This window comes from Mesocricetus auratus, unplaced genomic scaffold, assembly GCF_017639785.1.
Source record: "Mesocricetus auratus isolate SY011 unplaced genomic scaffold, BCM_Maur_2.0 Super-Scaffold_100020, whole genome shotgun sequence".
Classification (NCBI taxonomy): Eukaryota; Metazoa; Chordata; class Mammalia; order Rodentia; family Cricetidae; genus Mesocricetus; species Mesocricetus auratus.
In genome coordinates this window covers 37031-59260 of record NW_024429201.1, presented here as the reverse complement: position 1 = coordinate 59260, position 22230 = coordinate 37031, and positions in this window count along the sequence as shown.

Here is a 22230-nt window from a genome sequence, read left to right as displayed (position 1 = left end):
CTGCTGATGTGCTGGGGCTCGGAAAGCTACTGGGACCCTATCAAAAACAAACAAACAAACAAAATAAAAACTAACAAAAAACACAAACAAACAAAAAACCCACCGGAAAAGGAGTTACCTTCAGCAAAGGGGAAGTGTATTGACTATTTAGAAAATCCCATGGGAGGCCGCCTGAGAGAGAGAAATCCACTCAACTACAGCATGTGCCTCTTGTTTTCCTGGTAAATGTTTGCTCAATTGTATGCTTAAGAATGTTATACACATAGCGTTGGTGTGTGTTATGATGCCATGCTGTAATCCAAGCACTCTGCCTGCATTGGTAGGGGATGAGGACTGCAAATTCCAGACCAGCCAGGCAGAGCTGTGACTACCAGGCCATATACAGCTGGATTCCAGACGGTGTTCCCAGCAAGACTCTCTGGAAATTTTCTTTAAAATTCCAATTCCTGTGGAACCTCAAAAATCCGTGATGGCCATTGCACCACGCCAGACTTCCAGTAGTGTCACTGATCTATAGTACTAGAAATAACATTCAGTTGCTGACATCCAAGTACTTGCATAAATTGATGCCATTGTGATTGCATGGAATCAGTGACACCTGGTTTTTCACCAAGAGAGAAATGAAAGCATACTTTTGAGAAAGGACAGAGAATGCCTTCAACAAATGTTCCTTGCAAAACTTAATGGCCACAAGTGGGATGCCATTAAGTCTCTCTGTCTCTGTCTCTCTGTCTCTCTGTCTCTCTGTCTCTCTGTCTCTCTGTCTCTCTCTCTCTCTCTCTCTCTCTCACACACACACACACACACACACACACACACATCCCTCTTATAGAAATACAGTTCAAATGGTTCCAACATTCTACTCTACCCAAAGCTGGAGAGTTTGCAAGAGAAAGAAGTACCCGCTAACCTCATGGGCAAGCAGTTTCTGATTAGGACTCTGGTTGCTGAGGAAACAGTGCTACCATCTGGCAAATGATGTCATTAATGTGAAAATCTTAGTCCCAACAAAGGAAATGATATGTTTGTTAAGTATCCAAAGAATTGAAAAAAAATTTGCTAGCTCTTCACCTGGCAGAGGATTCCTATCTATAGGACACTAAGAACTTAGCGTTAAAAGAAGAAAACACCAAATCTCCCAATCAAAAAAAAGGCTTGGACAAAATAAACAGCCAGTTCTCAGAGCTTGAAGTGCAAATGCCCATCAGTCTTGGTGGGGGAAGGGTTCATCCTCGCTGACAGGAGCTAACACTACTCTGAGATTCTATCATATCCCAGCCAGAATGGCAATAGTGGTCATCAGGAAAGCAAAGGAGAGCTAATGCTTGGGAGGAAAGGAGGAGGGGTGTGGAGAACTGGAACCCTGGTCGATTGTTGTTGAGAATGTAAAGTACTCTGACCAAAGTGTAAAAGCAAATGATCTTTACACAGTCTATAAAGAGAGCTTCCACGAGTCTCAGCCTTGTCAGGTATTAGTGTTTACCTCTAAACTCTGAGTTAGCATATCCCAGAGAAACTTGTATATCTTTGTTTTTTGCAGTCCTGTTCACAATAGCTGAGTGATGGAACCAACATGGGTATCACATAATGAAGCAATGGGCAAACAAGGGATGTTTTATGAAGCCCATGGAATTATTTTCACCCACAGAGAAGAATGGAGAGTCATGGTGTGGTAGTTTTGCTGAGAGTGGTCTCCATAGACTCATATATTAGAGTATTTGGTTCACAGCTTAGGAAGGATTAAGAGGTGTGTCCTTGTTGGAGAAGGTATATCACTGGGATGACATTTGAGGTCTCAAAAAATTCCACTGGGCACAGTCTCTCTCTCTCTTCCTCCCTCCCTCTCTCTGTCCCTCCCTCCCTCTCTCCTCTCCCCCTCCCCCATGCTTTTTCTCACTCATTACTTCCTGCTTGTGGAGTAAATGTAAGCTTGTAGATACTGCCCAGCTCCATGCCTGTGCCTGCTGCCCTGCCTACATGGACAAGTGTCTGTCATTCTGAGACTGACATTTTTCACTCAGTGTGATTATCTCCAGAGGCATCCATCTTCCTGAAGACCATATATCTTAGTTACTATTCTATTTCTGTGAAGAGACAATAAGAGCAAGACAACTTAAAAGAAAGCATTAACTGGGAACTTGCTTATAGGTACATGAGGGAGTTTATGATTATTAAGCTCTTAACAATGTGTTTTTGTGCTGTGTTTTTTTCCCATAAAGGGAAGAATGTTCTATTTTGGGTGAGAGTTGTAGTAGGATCCATTTTGGGTGAGAGTTGTAGTGGGATCCAGTCCATCACAGCAGGGTAGGCACAGCAACAGGAAGAGGAGGCCAGTTGGTCACATTTCATGAGAAAGTAAGAATTAGAGATGGACCAAGAAGTGCGTCCAGGCTATGAAACCTTAAGGCGTGGCTTCAACTCTTCATTGTTGCTGACCGCAAGTGACAAGTGGTACACAGGGATGCAGTTTACTTGGAGATCCTTGGAAGCACTACCTGTCAACTCCAACACCTCAGAAACCAGGTCAACTCAACTCTGGCATTTCAGAAGCTAGGTGCTTCTCAATTCCAGCACCCCAGGAGCTTGGTGCTTGGGAACGACAGTGCTGTAAAAGGCATTTGTGGTGCCAACCTGTCCATAGCTCTTGGGGGTGACTTGAGTAGATGAATGTGGCCCACAAGAAACTCTACTTCAGTTTTGTGGAAGGGAGACATTTCCTCAGCCTTGGAGTTGCCACTGTCTCTTTCTGTTTTGCTATCTGCCATGGTCTTTGTGATAGGACAACCATTGTCTCCCAGGGTTCTTGCTTCTATGCTAGCCAGTAGTGCAGCTGCTAGAGCCTGATCACATCCTCTTGTCTCTTCACCCTTAAATACTCAAGACTTTTAGCTTTTCGTAAAACACAAAAGAAGGTATTTTGACCTGTGACCATCCTTTACAACACTGATATACTCTGTCTCTCTGACTGTTCTTGACACCAGTTTCCAACTGTCTTCTACACTCTCTTTCCCAATCCTTCTCAGCCTTGTCTACACTGCAGGGACATTACCATCACATCCTTTTAGGAGCTCTAGAAGCAACTGTCTATTTCAGTTCCAGACAGAGACCAGCACGGAGGAACCCAGGTGCTCTGTGTCTCCTCCATTTCTTGACTGCTTCATTCTCTATCCGTGCCTTAAGACGGTTGGATATATGTGTCAATACAATAGACACAATGGGGAGAAAGGATCAAAGAATGAGAGCTACATGGGAAGCCATTAGGTGGCTTTAGGAACTGAGCAGATCCCCTGTTTTTTGACTCTTGTATTTGGCCACTGGCCAGGAAGAAACGATGGATATTGGTGATAGCCAGTGAACAGAGAATGCGGTAGACCGATGATATTGATTATTAAAAACAAAATGAAAGAAATCAAACAAGCAAAATAGAGGGCATGAAGTTGTGAGGGAGGATGAAGGGACTGGTCTTGGGAAGAACTGCAAAGGGAAGAATGTAGGGAGTTTGCTTATGATCATAGTATGTTCACATGAATTTCTCAAAGAATAAGTAAAAGAGGTATCATTAAAGAGAGACTGAGAAGGATGTGGCTGAGTCAGAGAAAGAGTATGCAGATGTGAATAGACCACTACATTGGAGGAAGTGGAGGAGTGGAGGAGGAGAAGAGACTGCTATTAGAGGAGTTGGAATTCTCGGTGGACCTGATTGGTCTGTGGGAGCCCCGAGCATGAGGCCCTTCTGGGGTGGCTGCAACCCAGCTTTTGCTGCTGTTGAGCACGAATACAGTCATCAACATAAAGAGGACGGTGTATTATGGTTGAATACTGTTGGCTTGCACCACAATCATCAAGAACCTATAAATTCTTGTCACTTCCATTCTGTGTGAACTCAAAAAAATAAAAATAAAAAACAGAGAAGAAAATCAGTCATTACCATGAAACTTTGGAAGAAGTAGTTCAAGGAGTTGAATTCAAATTCATTGGCCCAGATATTAAATTTAAAGAAGGCGTGATGCAACACTGTGAAACTCACTTAGATTTGTGCATGCTATCAAAAATCAGTACTTGTAAGCTCGGTGTGCTGGTGCATGTCTTTAATCCTAACAGAGGCAGACAGATGTTCAATGCCAGCCTGGTCTACAGAGTGAGTTAAAGCACAGCCAAAGCTACACAGAGATAGCCTGTCTCAGTAAATCAAACAATATCAGTTCTGGCTATATGTAGAGGGTAGCCTTCCCTGCCATCCTCCTGGGCCCTGCCACAGTTGCAGTCCCCAAATAACACACAAGACACTGTATTAATTATGAAGCTGTTGGCCATTTGTTTGTTTCTTACTGCCTAGATCTGACTTAAGTATTTAACTCATAATTGTTAATCTAAGTATTTCTCTTTCCGGCAAAAAGGGTCAGGACTTCTTACTCCTCTGGAGGCTACATTTTGACTGAATCTGCCACTGTTTCCCAGAATCCTCCTTGACTTCCAGTCAACAACCAATAAGAGACAGATTTACAGAATTACATCTCCCATCTGTTATACACAGATGACATACCAATATGGGGTATTGTTGGTGAAGCAGATGAAAATGGGAACGATTACTATGTTTGGAGCTATAAAAACTCAAAACAAGATTTTAATGGAAACTGAATTGTTGATGTTTATCTAGCTAGTGAAGGTGAGGGGAAACTGGTTCTGAATGCTAAAATACAGATGCATGTTCATTTAAATGGGAAAAAGCAGATGTAAAATTCGACAACCGATTTGACAGCTATCCTAATTGGATCTGTTCTTTTTTTCAAAATAGGATTCGTATGTTCAATTCCTTCATGCTAGTGATCTTCTTAGTGGTTTAATTCTTAACAAGATTTGTTTGTTTGTTTTTTTGAGACAAAGGTTCTTTTGGTAGCCCTGGCTATCCTGGAACTTTCTCTATAGGTCAGACTGGCCTCAAAATCACAGAACTTTTCCTGGCTGTACTTACTGAGTGCTGGGATTAAAGGCATGTGCTACCAACACCTGGCAATTTTAATAATCTTAATGAGAACTCTAAGAAAAGATTGTGCCAGATACAGCAAAGAAGAAGAAATTGATGACATGGATGGAGACCTAGAAGTTGAATGTGAATGGAAGCTGGTACATGGAAATGCACTTAGACCTTCAAGCCACACTCTAATATTTGCTTCTCTCTTTAGTTCTGGATGTCAGATACTTGCTGTGTCTCTCATTGTTGTCATGATAGAGAATTTATGTACCTAGAGAGGATTGAGTCTCAGTTCAGCCATATTTATTCTGCTGTTACTTTATTTAAATCTCAAAATGTTTAATTTAAACGCTTTTACACTTTGCTTTCTAACTACACACTTCTTTCATTGGAGTTAAAACATAATTAATTCCATCTTAATTATCTTAATTTTAATATAAATAAATGAAGTTAATCCAACTAAGATGACAGCAGATACATTCAATGAAGAATTCAATCATTTTATTTTTTTTTCCAAAATGATACAATTAACAGGGAATGGTGTCACACAGCCTTCATCCTAGCACTTTGGAGGTACAGACAAGTAAATCTCTGTGTTTGCGAGCAACCAGGTCTATATATTGAGTTCCAGAACACCCAGGGCTACAAAGAGAGATTTTTAACTGCGTGTCTAACATGATTGTTTCTCTCTCACATCCCAAGTTAACTTTATACCTTTCTAGGGTTTCAAAAGTCTTTACATAAAAAACAGTTAAGGACAAGGGAGAGCAATGAACATGTACATAACACTAATAATGTGGTATAGTTTTAGGTTCCTGGATGTGTTTGTGATGACCATCAGTTAGGTTCCTGGATGTGTTTGGGATGACCATCAGTTGGGTTCCTGGATGCATTTGGGATGGACATTATGTAGGTTCCTGGATGTGTTTGGGATGACCAATAGTATATAAATGTATGTGTAGTAACTTTTCCCATCTTGCCTACCATTGTATGAAACACTGTTTTTTTTGGGGGGGGGTTGGTTGATTTTGAGACAGGATTTCTCTGTGTAGCTCTGGCTGTCCTGAAACGCGCTCTGTAGACCATGCTGGCTTGGAACTCACAGAGATCTGCTTGCCTCTGCTTCCTGAGTGCTGGGAGGGAGAGGGTGCTTCTTCAAAAGGTAAGTCATTCTTCTTTTGGGAGGAGATTGTTTTCTTCTTTTCGGAAACTCTTACGGGGCTAACCTTGCGATTTAGAAACATTTAGTTTTGTAAATCCTTTCTGGGATACTAAGCAACATCTAGATGTTTGTATGAAATTTCTGGCCAAAAAGAAAAAAGGAAAAGGAAGACTGAGGGTCCGAAGAGATCGCTCAGTGCTTAAGAGCACTGGCTGATTTTGCAGGGGATGTAGGGTTTGTTCCCAGAAACTGCATGGCAGCTTAAAGCTGCCCTTAACTCCAGTTCCAGGAGGTCTGGCACCTACTTTTGGCTTCTTTGGGAACCAGGAATGCACACAGCACCCATAGACTTATCTACATAAAATAAATGTTATAAAAAGTCAATTGTCACCTCCACAGGCCATTATTCTCTTAGGAGGCAGATCTTTGGGCTAGCTTGTAAGGTGAGGTCAGTAGCTGAGCAGAGGTGGGAGAGTCAAATCCATTCTAAGTGTGGGTGGCAACATTTCATTGACTTGGATCCCACACTGAATCAAAAGGAGAGAGTGAGCTGATTATAGATACAATGCTATCTGCATATGTATGCATGTATGCATACATCTATATTTGCAACAAACAGAGCAAAGTTTCACTATATCTTGCTTCTTTGGGCATCTGTATATGCAGTAGTAACTCACTGAGAATTTTAAGCCAAACCTTCAAAAGTCTTAGATTGAGCTGGTGAGGTGGGGCATGCCTCTAATATCCAGCACTTGCGAGGTGGATGCAGGAGAATCATGAAAATCATGAGTTGAAGGCTAGCTTCAGTTATTCAGCAAGTTTGAGGTCAGCCTGGGCTGCATGAGACTCTGTTTCAAACAAAACAAAAACATCCTTTGTGGTAACTTGAAATCCCAGCAGTCCAAGCTGAGCCAGCACTTGAACCTCCTGAGTGCTGGAGCTTTGACCCATTTCTTTCTGGCTATGATTCATCTGATCAAATATTTTCTCATTGTGGATTACTCTCCTTCATGCTTGTACTTGCAAAAACACACATGCTATTATTGTTTATTTTACTGTGTAAAGGGACTTGTAATATGCTCTGTCTTTTTTATGTTTTATCTCTTGTTCTGTTGTTTTCTGTTTTTGTTTTTGTTTGTTTGTTTGCTTGTTTGTTTTGAGGTAGTGTCTTGCACCATGGTCTAGTCCGATTTTAAATTTGTTATCTCCCGAGTCCTGGGATTACAAATGTGTTCCATGACACATGGCTTCTCAGTGTATCTAGATTAGTTCCCCTTGAAGGGCAGGTAACTTTTTTTTTTTATTGATTACACATATACATACAAACCTTTTCAAATAAAAATTCCCCAGATATTTTCAAGTTTAATTTTTTTTTGTATTTTTATATTTTAAAGCTGAGACAGATTTAAGAAATGTGTAGCCCTGGCTATCCTGGAACTCCTGTAGACTAGGCTGGCCTTGAACTCAGAGATCCTTCTGCCTCTGCCACGGGAGCACTGGGACTGAAGCTGTATGCCACCACCTTCCTGCCTTATTATGGCATTTTCAAACAGAGAATACTTTAGTAGGTTTTCCTCCACCTTCGTCTCCCCACCTAACTTCAGAACTAACAGATTTGAGTCTTTGGGGACTTCAGTGTTTGAGATGGGGACATAAACCTCAGAGATGTTGGTTATCTGGTTTTGCTCAGCAATATCTCCAGTTTCAACTCCCTGTTTATCTCACTCTAGTCTTGAACTGGGAGTGACTCTGTTTTGTCCTAATTTTAACTAACTCTGCCTTGTGTTTCACTAGCTGCTCCCCCCCCTGATAACCACATCCCCACTGAGCAGAACATTCTCTACAGCTGCACCTGCAGTTTCAGGAGGTCCACTGCTGAATAGCATGTAAGAAAGTCTTAATCAGTTAAAGCTTTTGGAACACTTGTTAACAGAAGTTTCTGCCGCCTGGCCTGCCCCTGCATGATGTAATGTGGTTTGGGGTTTATAAACCCTACCCTGCCTCTCTCAGGGGTCAACTTTTTTTTTTGTTATTTTATTATTTTAATTTTAAGTAGCTTGCTTCACATGTCAATCCCAGTACCCTTTCCCTTCCCTCCTCCCGCATTCCCACCATCCTCCCCAGCCACCCACCCTATCACCATTCCTTCCACATAGGGGATATCTAGAGTCTGTCATTTTACTCAGGGCAGGGTCCAGGCACTCCCCTAAGAGTACAGGCTGAGAGAGCATCCCTCTTTGTGTTATGGACACACAAAGTTGGTTTCTATGCCAGGGATAAACACTGATCCACTGCCCAGGGCCCCATAGGTTGCCCAGGCCTCCTCACTGACTCTCACACTCAGAAGGTCTGGATCAGTCCCATGGTGGCCTCCCAGCTGTTGGTCTGGGGTCCAAGAGCTCCCCCCTGTTCAGATCAGCCATCTCTGCTGTTTTGCCAGCCCATTCTTTGCCAATTTGCTCAAAGCTCCTCTCTCTGTGTCACTGGGTTCCATGGGTTCAGTTAAGTATTTAACTGTGGGTGTTTGCCTCAGACCTGTATATCAAGAACTTTGAGTTTTTAAAGAAAGAAATCAAAGAGGATATAAGAAAATGGAAAGATCTCCCATGCTCTTGGATTGCTAGGATCAACATAATACAAATGGCAATCTTGCCAAAAGCAGTCTACAGATTCAATGCAGTCCCTATCAAAATTCTGGCACATTTCTTCATAGACCTTAGAGAACAATAATCACCTTTATATGGAAAAACAAAAGGCCCAGGATAGCCAAAACAACCCTATATAATAAAGTAACTTCAGGAGACATCACCATACCTGACTTTAAGCTCTATTATAGAGCTATAGTCCTGAAAACAGCTTGATGATGGCACAAAAATAGACAGGTAGACCAATGGAACCGAATTGAAAACCCTGATTTTAACCCACACACCTATGAACACTTGATTTTTGACAAAGAAGCTAAAACTGTACCATGGAAAAAAGAAAGCATCTTCAACAAATGGTGCTGGCATAACTGGGTATTGGCAGGCAGAACACTGCAGATAGATCCATGTCTATCGCCTGTCCAAAACTTAAGTCCAAATGGATCAAAGATCTCAACATAAATCCAACCACACTGAAACTTTTAGAAGAGAAAGTGGGAGATACTCTTCAACGAGCTGGTACAGGAGACCACTTTCTGAACATAACAGCAGTGGCACAGACACTGAGATCGACAATTAACAAATGGGACCTCATGAAACTAAAAAGCTTCTGTAAGGCAAAGGACACAGTCAACAAGACAAAAAGGCAATCCACAGAATGGGAAAAGATATTCACTAACCCCACATCTGACAGAAGGCTAATCTCCAAAATTTACAAAGGACTCCAGAAGCAAGTCTCCAAAACACCAAAGGATCCAACTAAAAGGTGGAGTACAGAACTAAATAGAGAATTCTCCATAGAGGAGAATAAATGGCTGAGAGACACTTAGAAAAGTGATCAGCATCCCTAGCAATCAAGGAAATGCAAATCAAAACAACGCTGAGATACCATCTTACTTCCTTTCAGAATGGCTAAAACCAAAAACACCAAAGACAGTTTATGCTGGAGAGGATGTGAAGAAAGCAGAACAATCCTCCACTGCTGGTGGGAGTGCCAACTCGTACAGCCACTTTGGAAATCAGTATGGAGATTCCTCAGAAAAATGGGAATCAATCTACCACATGACCCACTCTTAGGCATATATCCAAAAGCTGCAAAATTCATACAACAAGGATGTCTGTTCCACTATGTTCATAGCAGCATTATTTGTAATAGCCATAACTTGGAAGCAACCCAGATGTCCCTCAACCGAAGAGTGGATAGAGAAAATGTGGTACATTTACACAATGGAGTATTACTCAGCAGAAAAAAAACAATGGAATCTTGAAATTCGCAGGTAAATGGATGGCACTAGAAGAAACCATCCGGAGTGAGGTAACCCAGTCACAAAAAGACAAACATGGTATGTACTCCCTCATATATGGATTTTAGACATGGATCAGGATAGTGTCAGTCTGCACTTCCACTGACAGAGAGTCTGGGAAACAGGAAAGAACCTAAGAGAGATATGCATGGTACCTCAGAGAAGAGGAATGGGGCAAGATCCTCTGAACAGATGGAGAACACGGCCAGGGGTATGGGGTACTGGGAGCTGGGAAGAAGAGAGGGGAGAAGAGGAAGAGAGAGTGGGTCATGGGGGAACAGGAAGGTTGAGTGGGGGGTAGGGTAGGGGAAGAAGGAATCATAGTTTAGAAGACAGAGCTGGCACCAGTTAGACCTCTAGTGATCTAAAGGGATGACACCAACTGGCAAGCTAAGCAATAGTGGAGAGACCACCTTGAATGCCAATTCCTGATAATGAACTTGATGTCTATAACCATCCTGGAGCTTTCATCCAGTGACTGATGGGTGAACAGTTTTTTACGGTGTGAGTCCGGAGCTCAGTCACTGGCAAATAAGGCTCAGTCTGACAGTCACTGAGCAGAGTTCCCCTGTGTCTGGTAGGGCACAACAGTTAAACTTGCTCCTCATTTGTTTCTTTTTCTGTCTTCTTTTCTCCCCTAAATCTTTCTCAGTGCAGTCTCTGACCTTTTGGCGCTAGTAACATTTCCTCTTTCATTATTGTGGGAGGCAGCTCTCTGCCTGTTGTTCTTGAGGTAGAAAAAACGACCTACAGGAAGAGGGGAGGTTGGAAGGCAGATTGTAAGACTTCAAAGAAGGGAACAGCAGGGATCACGTGTTATTTCCCCTCCACATCTGAACCACAGAAACCCTGCCACCTCCCAGACCATCTGCTCCCGTTCTGCTGTTGTGCCTTTCTCTCTGGTGTGAAAGAGAGGAAGAAGGTTTATTTTCCTTTATTTCAGTTTCAGCGAATTCAGGGTGTCGTGGACCCAAGAACTTCTGGATATCATCCCTGTAAGCAGAATGTGTGGTAGAAGAGTAGTTTCATAGCAAACCGGAAGCAAGACCATGGTGTATAGGAAGAAAGGATCCAAAGGATATGCCACCAGCCAGCTAGTTCCTCCTTGTCCTGAACCACCTCTCAATGAAGCCATCATCATATTATGAATCCATCTGGACATCAATCTATTCATTGATCAGAGCCCTCATGGCCTATTCGTCTCTGGAACCTCAATCACAGATTCACTCATTGATGAATCGCCTGGTGGTCTTTAACCCCAAACAAGTTGATAATGGAGGATTAGTCTCTAGAAAACACAAAGCAAACAGCTCTCTTTCCACCTTTCATTAAGGACTTGTTCTTCTAATTCCAAATCCCTTAAATTGAAATCCTTATTTGGATTTGAGGAGAGTTAAAGCCCAAGTGTCTCTGTATGAACTGTTGTTGTATCATAGTCCAGGCCAGATCAGCTTATGGGATTTTGCTGCTAGTTAAATTCCACCCACTAGGGGTTGCATTTTACTGTATTTTGAAGTATAAGCCATGAAGACATTTGCACTGGGCAGGCCCCACATGGGTACAGTTCTGTGACTGCCTAGATTTCCTGACCTGGAGCTGATGTTCTGGGACCCACCTTGTTATGAACTCAGAAGCTCCAAGAATCGAAATTTTCTTTTGTGCCCCACCCCCACCCCAATCCCTGCTTTCTATACCTCTTCTCTTACCTCTTCCCATTGAAAATGTAATTACAAACCATTTTAAAGATATTTATTTGTGCTTTAACTCTGCCCTCTCGTAAAAGGCCACACTCAATTTTAAAGAAATCCCAGCAAGTGGGTCATTCGGTTTTCCCTACCAATCCCCTTAGCGTCTGCAACTCCTCAAGGACCTGTAGCAAGCTCAGCCAAGAGTTCTTGCTCCAGACATACAATCTTGATATGACTCCTTGAAAACAAAGTCCACTGTGGAAAAATAAGGGAAAGGTTTTAATCATCATGAACAATTCCTACCAGAACTATGACAATTTTATGCTGGGCTAAGAGAAAGGTTTCTCAACATATTATTTGTATGAAGAAAGGTTTTCTAACTGAAAGATCATTTAGAAGAACAAAGTATGATTGATCACAGTAGAGACATCAAGACTCAGAGGATTGCAAGATACAGTCTCAGATCATTATTCCATAGACACAGCATGAAGCCACCACTCAGGTTTCTCTGCTCCTTCCAAGGAATGGATGGAAGGACGGCATGTAGGTTAGTCACTCCTTTCTAGGTTCCCTTCCAATATTAGCCTTGGTTTTCAGCAGTTTCTGGGGGCAACCTGGTCTTCAGAAGATACTGTGGACATCTCTCCTCTGTGGATGGTGTCCTCTCATGGCTGGTTCAGGGTGCATTGAATTGCATTTCTGGTAGCATCTCCTTCTTGAGGCACCCAGGCCTTCTTTCTAGTTGCTGTTACTGGTTCCTCGACATGTGATTCTTTCAAAACCAAATTTATTTACTTAATGTGTATGCATGTTTTGCCTGTGTGTATGTATGTGCACCACATGCATGCCCTCTATTGGTGGAGGCCGGAAGAGGTTGCCAGATTATTACAGGTGATCATTTGCAAGTGGGTGGTGGCACTGGAACCTGGGTTCTCTGCAAGAGCAGCCAGTGTTCTTAAGCACTGAGCATCCTTTCCAGCCATGACCTGTGTCTTGACAGTGTTTTTTGTCCCTTCTGAACTTCATGAAGGCTCTGAGCCATCAATCTAGTGCAGCAGTATGATGTCTTAGAGTTTTTGTCTCCGCAGTGCTAAAGGTACTGGCAGGAGTATTGACTCAGTGCATCAAAATTACCCAGTTTCCTGACCTAAACCTATTCAGGGTCCTCGTCATGTGGTGGGTGAAGCTCTGAACAGGCTTGTCTGTGAGTCGGCACTTCTAAGAGTGACAAACGGTGCCACAGCTTCACCTTTTCCACCAGCCCCAGCTCCACAGCTGAACAAGGAAAAGAGGCAGCTGATCCAACCTGCTTTCGAAGGCATTCATATAATGTTCTATTGTGGAACTGAAGCCAGAGACTGAAGTCCGTTTTGCAGGGTTTGACACTGCTAATTGTTTATCATTTTATTAACAAGGTACTCTCAAGGTTCCTGGCATTTTGACTACAGCCAAATAGGTTCGGGGTTGGAGTAGGATGAAGTATCCAGTTCTTTGCAGTTTCCATTCACTATAGAAAGTGTCTCCTTATTTGTTATAAACTATAACAAATTCCATTACTCTCTGTCTGGTTCTTTTGCATTCCCTGGCTTTGGAGACCTCAACAAGGCTGCAGCAGTCTCAAACAGCAAGCTAATCCATGCTGGAGTTGAACTGAGAGCCTAATTTTACCTTATCACTTATTTCCTTTTGCCTTCTGGAGACAGAATCTTGTCCTTTAGCCCAGGCTGACCTTTGACTTGCCTTTTTCCTCCCTCAGCCTCTCTTTTCTGGGTTTACTTTACAGGTCTTCAGGCGTGACAATAAGCGTCTTGACCTACCGAGGCTTCTCTCTGGCTGGAGAATTGGGCTTTTCTAGTTTATGACTGGATTAACTACAGCAAGGGGACATTTAAATTAAGTAATATTTTCATATTTAAAGATCAAATGGGTCGAATTAATGACATATTATCGAGAGTTCTTCCATTAGCATTTAAAAGGTAATTAATTTATTAATTAATGTGGGATCTGGGGCAGACTAAAGTGTCATTTAATAGCCAAGTTTATTGAGAACATCAGACAGTTTGTATTCTGAGGGTTAAGAGGAGTCACCTGAGTGAGGTGTTGAATCACAAGGACAAGTTGCATGTGGCAGACAAGGCCCAGGAGGCAAAAACATGTTTTTCCTTAGCCGCATATAAACAAATAACAAGAGACAGTTGTAACAAATAATTGGAAGTAAACTCATTCCCATCTGCTATACCTAGGAGGGTCAGAAAAGCATATTCCAAGAAAAATTCCATGTTTTTGAAGAAATTGGGATCACGAGACTCATGTTTTGCTTTCTTGCAGTTTTCCATAAGCACTCAGAAATCTCACAAAACTCCATTCTCAGATCAACTTCTGACGTGTGTGTATGTGTGTGTGTGTGTATGTATGTATGTATGTATGTGTGTGTGTGTGTATGCATGTATGTGTGTATGTGTGTGTGTGTACTGAGATAAAAGATGCTCAGACAGATGACAATAGCCTTGAACCCTTGATCTTCCTGTATCCACCTCTCAAGGACTGTAATTATAAGCATTCATTACTGTCTTAGTCAGGGTTTCTATTGCTGCAACAAAACACCATGACCAAACAGCAAACTGGGGAGGAGAAGGTTCATTTGGCTTACAGTTCAGTATTGCTGTTCATCACTGAAGGAGGTCAGGACAGGAATTAAAACAGGGCAGGGTCCTGGGAGTTGATGCAGAGGGCGACGAAGAGTGTTGCTAGACCTGCTCTCTCTCTCTCTCTCTCTCTCTCTCTCTCTCTCTCTCTCTCTCTCTCTCTCTGTCTCTCTCCTTCTTTGGTTTTTTGAGACAGGGTTTTTCTGTGTAGTTTTGGAGCCTGTCCTGGCACTGACTCTTTAGACCAGGCTGGCCTGGAACTCACAGAGATCACTTGCCTCTGCCTCCTGAGTCTGAGTGCTGGGATTAAAGGAGTGTGCCACCACCACCTGACTTAGACCTACTTTCTTAAAGAACCCAGGACAAGCAGCTCATGTGCTGGACCCTCCCCTAAATGCCTTACAGCTGGGTCTCCTGGAGGCATTTCCTCATCTGAGGATCCATACTCTCTGATGACTCTAGCTTGTGTCCAGTTGACACACAGAACGAGCCCGTACACTTCCCATATCCTGTTAATGCAGCCTCAGGGTGGAACTTAGGACTTTATAATGCTAGGTAAGGTTCTACCTACATCCACAGCACCAGTAGATAGTGTATTTTACTTCATTTTTTTAGAGACACAGTGTAAAATATCCTAGGCTAGCCCTTACTTGCTATGTAGCTGAGAGTGACCTTGATCTTCTGATCTTCCTGCCTCCATCTCCAGGATTGTGCTGACAGGTGTATCCCACTACACAGGGCTGGGGATTAAACCCAGGGTTTTGTGCATGCTAGCCAAGTACCCTACCAAATTGAGCTATATCTCAGTCCTGATATTTTATTTTCAATGTGTATTTTTATGTCAGTCTTATATGATATATTCATTGTGTGCATGTGCAAATATTTTCAGCTTCTACATAAGTTTGTGATTCATTTTTTTCAAAAAGGTATTAGTTTTATTGAAGTGCATGTGTGTGCATCTATGTGAATTTATGCCACATGTATTCAGGTATTCATGGAGGCCAGAAGAGAGGGTCAGATCCTTTGGAGCTCAAGTTAGAGAGAACTCTGAGCCCCCTGACATGGATTCTGGGAACTGAAGTTAGGTCACTTAGGAAGAGCAGTAAGTGCTCTTAACTGCTGTGCTGTGTTGTCTCTCCAGCTCCGGTTTATGTGTCTTGTTTATTAATATTGTCTACTCGTTTGCAAGTTTAAGTGGATATAAACTTTTCATCTGCTGAACCTGACCCTGCATATTCACCTCTGATGAGCGTCCACTGTCCTGCAGTTGATATTTAGTTCACCAGTAATCCCTTAAGATGAACAACACTCTTGTAACTATGAGAGACACTTTTTCTAGGACGTGTACCTGTGAGCAGAATTGTGGGAGTTGTCAAGGTTATTTCAACTATTAGCATGACTGGATTAGGAAACATGTAGGCGGTTACTTAGGCACATCTCTGCAAGTGTCAGTTACTGTTTGCACTAGATCATAAGGGGTGGATTCTGAAGATGTCCTCATTATGGGAAAGTGGGGGCAGTGGGAGGTTGAGGCCTACTTTGAAGAAGTAGGTTACTATAGGTAGGTCTTTGGGGACAGTTTCTTGCCTTGGCCTCTTCCTCTAATTCCACCCTACTCTTTCGGGCACAATCTGGATGTGAGCTTCTATTCTATCCTGCCTTCCCCAAGATGACAGATTGGACCCTTTGAAACTGTGACTCCAAGTAAATTTTCCTCCCATAGATTGCTCCTATCAGGTCTGATCAAAGCAACACAAATAACACAAGCATAGAACATTTATCGTCTCGGTTATCATGGGCACTGAGGATCTTTCTTCAGAGTGAGTCCAGTACTTACTTCCCAAGGATAGCAGATGTAAAGTACTCCATGAATATACCCCGACAAACCCTTCAAATGACCCAGATTTCTAACATTTACAAGAGGTTTTGAGAATCTCAGTGAGACAGCCATGATGGTACTTGCCTACCAGAGTGACCTCTAATTTCTTTCTCCCATGATCCTCTGACTAAAGGTCTAAAATCTTTGTCTTTTAATCAGATGTTAAGTTTTTTTAAATTCCCCCAATAAATGCTTTTGTTCTTAAAGCCTTTCTGTTCCTACACGAAAACAAACACACTGGTCTCACCATGCTGTACTTCTATATTACTACCTGCCCTTTTCCTCTTTTCTGTTTGTTTGTTTGCAGTATTGGGGGATTGAACTCACGGGTCTACAGATGCCAAATCTTTCATTTCAAGAACACAGAAATAATGAATTTACATTTTCCCCTGGAATTATTTCTGTTTATTTTTCATTTTTAGGGGCATCTATCTATATCTGTCTGTATCTAAATCATATATATATATATATGTTTTAGTTTTTGGGCTGGCAGGATGAGGCAGCAGGTAAAGGCTCTTGCCATCAAGCATGGTGACTTGAATTAGATACCTGGGACCCACAGGTTAGAAGGAGAAAACTCACATCGGCAAATTCTCTTGTGATCTTTACATGTGCACTGTAGCACATGTGCACACCCCCTGCCAATGCATAAACAAATGCAATAGGATCTTAATTTTGTATTATCAGGAATTGAATTATTACATAAGAGATTGTTAAAATAAAAATTAACCATGGGCATCAGAATTACAAACAGACTGTCTTAGTTACCGTTTTATTGCTGTGAAGGGACACCAAGGCAATATATATATATATTTTTTTTTTTTTGACAAGACTTTTCTGTGTGGCCCTGTCTGTCCTGGAACTCCAACTGTAGACCAGGCTGGCCTTGAACTCAGAGATCTGCCTACCTCTGCCTCTGGAGTGCTGGTATTAAATATGTACACCACCACCACCCTGTAACCAGGTCAACTTATTAAGTAAGCATTTGGTTGAGGCTTGCGTACAGTTTCAGAGGGTTAGTCCATGATCAGCATGGTGGGCAGCAAGGCGGCAAGCAGGAAGGCGTGGCACTGGAGCAGAAGCTGAGAGCTCACATCTGATGTATAAATTGCAGGGAGAGAGACATAGACAGAGACACAGATAGAGAGACAGAGAGACATAGACAGAGAGACAGAGACAGAGAGAGACACACAGAGAGAGACAGAACTTTTGTGGGCTTTTGAAACCTCAAAGTCCCAGTGTCACACCTCCTTCAGCAAGGCCACACCTCCTATCCCTTGTAATCCTTCCCAAACAGTTCCCCTCCCTGGTGACCGAGTCAATGGGGTCATTCTCCAGAAGGCCTCACTTTCTTTTGTTCTTTCACTGTAAATATTTATGAAAAGGTTTCCATGTTGGAGCATATAATTTGGGGGTAACCTTCATCTGTGTTCCTGGATCAGGAACACTTATATTTGGCTCCATAATTACTTGTCTCTCATGTCCTTTTAGGTGAATGTGAGTTGCGTTTCACATCAATGATTGCCTCTGTAGGCTCCTGATACACACAGACTCCACGTCACAGGCTAAACCCATCACTCCGTTTTCACTTGGGAACAAAACTTCCCTCATTTGTTGCCTTTGAGGAGATGCTCATCTCTTCTCAAGTTTGCTAATCATGACCTAGATACCAAGGCAAGTAAGGGAAACACTAGCTATTGCAGGAATTGTTGGCCTCGGAGCATTTGAACAGTTCCCCAGTACTACCACCTGGTGGAGCCATCGGGCCAAATCAGAGTCTTTACTTGCAAGCAAGGCAGGCTAAGTAAGCCATAGGAAACTATGTCTGAATTATGAGATAATTTGCACAAGAAGATTCTAGAAAAGATTTTCAATGCATTTAAAAGCACCAAAGAAGTAACAATTTATTAATAAAAGCATATTCTAAATGTATCTTTAGATTTTCAGGTGAGGTGACAATATGTTTTATTGAATATCAATCATTTCATGTTTTGTCAACAACTTTAAACTTTTATTTTGTCTATTAATTAATAGTTGCTGTTCTTGTGTGTGATTCATGGGTTTAGGGGACACGTGGGAGTCAAACGGCAGCGTTGTGGAGTTGGTTCTCCCCTTGCACCTGCAGGTTTGAGTTCTGGAGACCAGGCTTACACTGTTGGGAGGCAAACATCTTTACCTGCTCAGATGTCTTACTGGCTGCACTTTCTGAAGGATTATTGTGTGTTTACTAAGTACTGGAGTTTCAAAGACAAGCTACCTATCAGGCTGTTTGTAGGCAGCAGGAAAGGAGAGCTGCTCAAATCATTGAGTGGGAAGAGAAGGACGTGACCTTTCCACCGCCATGGGCTCCTTTGCCTCCAGCAGGCAGATTCCAAGTCAGAGGAACATCACCGGAGCTGGGCTGCAGTTGTCCCTTGACCTGACACTTTTTTGGAAGGGCAAAGCCTGCTCTGTCTTTTTCATAGAAAAGCATATTGGTCTCCACCCCAGCCCCAAGCCTCAGAATGGTGCAGGTCTTCAAAGGTTTCCATCCAGGCTCCAGAGCCTCTAGTTTTAAGTAGCTGCCATCAGAGTAGCAATGGATGATGGACCATGTACTTGAGGATGGCCTCTCCTGCTTCTGGGTCTTCCATCCTGAACACAGTAAATCACTCGACTTTTTAAAGATGCTGTCTGTCTGCCTCCCTAATCTTTGGGATGACTTTACAACCTATCAAATGTCACCCCAAGGGAAAAAGATGTATGGGTGGGTGACTTACTTACAGCTGAGGAAGTCACCTCCACATTTAAGTATGTGTTTCATAGTAGTTAGTGTGTCTTGTCTTTCTTTGTGAACACTCCTGTGCCTAAACTCTCCCGTGTTTAAGCTTATATTAAAATGTCCTGGGCTGGAGAGATGTCTCAGGGGTTAAGAGCCCTGGCTGCTCTTACAGAGGACCTGGATTCAATTCCCAGCACCCACATGGCAGTTCACAACTCTCTGTAACTCCAGTTCCAGAGGATCTGACACCCTCACACAGACATATGTTTAGGCAAAACGCCAAGGTACATAAAATAAAATGAATCATTAAAAAATACCTTTATCAGCTGGGGAGTGGTGGTGCACACCTTTAGTCCCATCACTCAGGAGGCAGAGGCAGGAGGGTCTCTGTGAGTTTGAGGCCAGCCTGGTCTACAGAGCTAGTTCCAGGATAGCCAGGACTGTTACACAGAGAAACCTTGTCTCAAAAAAATCTAAATGGAAACAACAACAACAAAAACCCCTTTATCACACTTACAACTCTGCTTCATTAAAAAAAAATATTGTATGTATGATGCGTAACACGTTTTCTGTTGGTTAATCTAGACCTTTCATTTCCCCTGCTAAGGTCCTTGATCTGTCCCAAACAATTTGATTTTCTTGTCTGCCTCCAAAATTGATCACTTTCCTGCACATTCACATGAGTGATGGTTGGTAGAAGGGTGATGATTGGCAGCTCACCCCAGAACATTTTTATTTTCCTTGGAATTTTACTTAATCCCATTTCCTCTCCAAATGTTGTTGCTTTAAATGCCCATATTTTCTACCTTGTAAAACAGAAGAGCTTGATTAGAAGATTTAACTTCCTTTTGTTTAGAAGCATTCTCATATTAACTTGTAACATATTCAAATTGTATCCTGAAAACCACACTGGAATGGATCACCCTCCAGCCTTTCCATTTCTCTGGAACTTTATGCCTTATTTTAAAAAGACTTATTCTATTATACATGTACGAATGTTTTGCCTACACACATACAGGCCTGATGCCTACAGAGGGCAGAAAAGGGCACCAGAAACTGTTGTTACAGATGCTTGTGAGCCACCATGTGGGATCTGAGAATTGAACCTGGGTCCTCTGGAAGAGCAGACAGTGCTCTTAACTACTAAGCCACTTACTACCCTGTGGGTGTCTCTTCTTTATCTTAGCCAACCTCCAGGCAGCCCGAAAATTGCAAAGGACAGTGTAAACAAGTACTCAACACTCAGCTACTTCCCCAGGCCTGTCTTCCTGTCCCACTCACTGGTCTTTTGGTAATGTCAGTTTCTGGGTCCTGTTCCTATATTCTGGCACGTTTCAGGGTACTGTCTTCAGTACTTTTTATTCATCACTGCAACAGAATTTTATTCTACTTTGTTGTTGTACTGGTGTACCACCCCAGTAAACCCAGATCAGGTAAACCCTGATTTTTGACTTCAATACCGAAAAGAATTTCAAGATAGGCCAGTCTGAATCGGAGTTGGAGTTTTCTGCTTTTGTTTCTTGAAGGATTTAAAATATAGGCTTACATATGGAAGTCAAATACAAGAGAGTACCCATGGAGAGCATAGGAACCACGGAGACACAGGCGTGAGCCTCTCAAAGGACTTTCAGATAACCATATAGAGAGTGTTGATTGGTGTGTTGGTTTGAATGAGAGTGTCCCTCAGAGGCTCTCCAGTTGGGGGTACAGTTTGGGTTGGCTTAGGAGGTGTGGCCTCAGTGAAGGAAGTTTGTCACTGGTTGGGGTGGGGCTTTGAGATGCAAGGCCTCCTACAGCTTCCAGATCAAGGTCTGTGCTTTGTGCTTGTTGAGGATGTGCACTCCCTGCTTCCTGCTCATGCTGCCATGCTTGCTCATGACAGATTCTAATCCCTCTGGAACCATCAGCCCAAATAAACTCCTCCCGCTGTAAGTTGTCCTGCTCATGGAATTTTATCACTGCAATGGAAAGGTGTAAAGAGAAGCCTTTTCCTTGAGAGAAGCCTTCCTGCCAGCCTGGTTCCAGAGCCGCATCAGTCCCAAATAAACATACAGGAGGCTATATTAATTATGAAGCTGTTGGCCTTGCTTGTTTCTTACTGGCTAGCTCTGACTTAAGTAATTACCCCATAATTGTTAATCTAAGTATTTCTTTTACTGGAGAATAGTTCCGGGCTTCCTACTGCATGGCGTTACATCTTGACTCCCTGTGTTTCTCCTTCCCAGAGTTCTCCTGGACTCCTAGTCCCACCTATCTTGGTTCCCTATTGGCCCAACAGTGCTTTATTGACATATACATAGGACTTCCCCCATCATCTCCTCTTTTCTGTCTAAACAAAAAGAAAGGTCTTAACTTTAATATAGTCAAATTATATATAACAGAACAGTTATCAAGTAAGAACACAGTTACAATATTTTAGCAAGATTTAAAGAAAATATCATCCATCCCATCCTTGTGAGTCTAAAGTTCTATATGTAGCTTATCTTTTATCATAACTAAGGAAAACTATAATTATAACTATCTGTCTTCAACTCCATCAAAGACCACAGAAGAATAATATATAAACACTAGGATTGACAGAGACATCTTGCTACCTGGACAGTCACCCAAAGTTCCTCTGTAACGTTGGGGCATCCATCTTCAGCCCATAGGCCACAATGTATCCAGAAGATTTCTCAGCAAAGCAGGAAATTTCTAAACTGTCCATCTGCATCAGCAGTCTGTCAGTCATTTCTCTGTGTCCTGCAGAAAGTCTGGTAGACTCTTCCATGAAGCAGGAACCCTATAAGACTGAGTTCAACAGTCACTTTCTTGTGGGTCCTGCATGTCCAGATTATACAACAACAGTCAAGCAGTACAGGCAAGAGCAGTTTCTTGCCCAAATGGCTAATCTTTCCATGTTGAAAGAAAACTCCATAACAAGTTTCTTCGATGCCCATCTTCCTCTCAGACGCAATTGGTGCTGCCAGGAGCAGACATTTCTCATTGTCAAGAAAAACCCTAAACCATTTTAAATGTCATTTTCTGAAGGTCTTTGAGAGGTTTGAAGACTGTTTATCTCAAATATATTTCTGTATATCTAGAAAACCTAACTTATCTAACTATAAATTCTATTATAAGTAACTATCTATAGTCTGTATTCAATTATGCATTACATTTTAAAAGAACAGTATAAGT